Source organism: Panicum virgatum, chromosome 8N, assembly GCF_016808335.1.
Source record: "Panicum virgatum strain AP13 chromosome 8N, P.virgatum_v5, whole genome shotgun sequence".
NCBI lineage: Eukaryota > Viridiplantae > Streptophyta > Magnoliopsida > Poales > Poaceae > Panicum > Panicum virgatum.
The window spans coordinates 27,541,940-27,544,550 of NC_053152.1; positions in this window are offsets into that span (position 1 = coordinate 27,541,940).

Here is a 2,611-nt window from a genome sequence, read left to right on the forward strand (position 1 = left end):
CAAATTACCCGAGGCACTTTGGGCATATCGGACAGCATACAAGACTCCGATAGAGATGACTCCTTCCCAACTGGTTTACGGCAAAACTTGCCATCTACCAGTTGAGCTGGAATTCAAGTCCCATTGGACAATCAAGAGGTGGAATATGGACCTCCAATCAGCTGGAATTAAGAGATGGATCCAACTAGCTGAACTGGATGAGTGGAGGGAAAAAGCGTACCATAGCTCCAAGATATACAAGGAGCGTACGAAACGTTGGCACGATAAGCGAATCAAGATCAAGCAATTTAAGGCGGGGGATAAGGTACTCCTCTTTAACTCCCGCATTCGATTGTTTGGTCATCGTAGGCTTAGAAGTAAGTGGGAAGGCCCTTACTTGGTGCTTGACGCCGCTGATCATGGCACGGTTACCCTCCAAGATGATGACGGGAACATTTTCAAGGTCAATGGCCAGAGGCTGAAAGTGTTCCTAGAACAGGAAATGCCAGAACTCGAAGAAGTAGACGTCTTCGAGCTATCCGAGATATGAAAAAATCTAGTCTATGGTCTTCACCAGACCCGAAACCGGCCTTATCTTAGGGTAGAACCCTTCTCTACTCTATTCTTTTCTTCCCTTTCTACTCCTGGAAAAACCACCCCAAGAATTGAGGCCTACACATAATGAGAGAGCACCTGCCAAAAGACTGGGGCCCACACTTCAGAGTGTGGGGCCGGCTAGCCTTGCCGGGGCCGCCCGGCCCAATCCAGGCCGCTCGGCCTCTCCCGGACTCGTTCCGGAGTGCCGTTGCACGGTAACGCTCCTCATCGGGCGAACGTTCCACTTATGAAGGAGCTGCATCGATTGGAGTTGATTTAAGCCGGGAGGCCTCTCCCTCCTTGCCACTCACTCCTTTCATGCAATCCCAGATTTCGCCCACCAATTCTTGAGCCAAGATCACATCCATGGCATCGCAATCTTCTCCCAAAACTCCACATTCTGCAGCCATGGACAGCTCCACACCATCCGCTCCAACCAAATTGTCCCAGAGTGTCTCCACGAGCAGCATCCTAAGGATGATCGGTCCAATCCCTATGGCTGACTCCTTGTCATCGCCGCCATGCCAGACGGCGACCAGCCAGGCCGGCTGGCCTAAGGGAGGCCACCCATCCTCCCCCTCATGCCGGTCGCCTCCATCTCGCGCAACATCGGCTTCTAAAAGCCCTGCATCAAGGGGCAATGGGTGGCTTGGTGCGCGCACTTCTGGACGGCCGACCACCGGGGTTCTTTCCCTGCGGAAGGCCATTGGGAAGTGTCTCGTGCCGTCCTCTTCTGGCGGCCACGTGATGCAAGTCGCTGCCCTCCAGGTGGTGATGCCCAAGTCCCCAGAGTACTCTCCGGCCAGCCCAAGTCCACCGCGCACCCGTTTGGTTGGATGGAAGGTCGGCCGCGGGAAGAAGTTGCGCCCGCCGTTGGATCGGGAGGAGAGGGAGTCGATTGACTCCAACTCAGGGTCGGTGCGGCGGTTCAGATCGCCACCACCAATCCGGGGTCCTCCGTAGATCCACGCCTACATGGACAGTGACGATGAGGAGGAGGAAGAGAAGGACGACATCGCCACACTCCGTGCGCAGCTCGCTTCTCTTAAACTCTGGCTCAACAACATGGATGAGCGGGTGGCGGAGTCCGAGATCGATCGGATGGATCTGGACGACAAGATGGATATGCTGCGCAAGGCCGTTTGTTCAAAGATCAACGGGGAACGAGGAGCTCTACCGAGCCCCGGACCCGAGGATCTAGGTCCATTAGGGAGGGATAGAATAAGTAGATTCGGAGTAGGTTTTGTTTTGTTTCTTTGATGTTGTTTCCCTTCTCCAGCACCTTAGCTTGATTTTATAAAGTTTTGAATTGAATAAAAATAAGTTTCCCTATGTCATGTATGTGGTTGGGACACACTTGTGTGCCAACCACACCCCTGTTCTCACATTCTGCGAAGTACCTAGGAATTTGCAGCACACATCACGAATGGATAGCACCAGAAAAAGTTGAGAGCATTTCGCTGCAGAAAAGACCGGGAAGCCAATTCTAGGCCGACTGGCATACCAATTCTACGATCTGCTACAACACCCAACAGATTTGTGACACGCGCAGCACAACGGACACAACGCAATGGGTCGTTTGCAAAACGGTGGAGGATCAGGTCGTCCGGCCTAAGTTTAGGCCGCTTGGCCCCACTGTCACCGAAATGCCGAGATCTTCCTCATGCTGCAGGTTTGCAACTCCTATAGCTCACTTCTCTAAAAGATCGGTTCAAATTGTGCCTGGTTTAATACAAACTAAAATTTGAACAAGAACTTAGAGAAAGATGAAACCATTTCATGAAAATCAACATGTGCCTAAGTTTTATTTCTCATGCAAGTATTTACATGCCTTTGGAACTTAACTTTGTTAGGATCATCAGATCTTTTGCCTATTGACTCTCATGATACTTTGATCCAAAGTCAAGCTTTCTCTAATTCTAGGACTTGGAGGTATTTATTTTGAAAACAAAAATCATGGCAACTCGCTTGTGCTCAAACACCACCATTGTCACATATTTATATATATGAGAGTAGTTCCTATGGTTCCATATAG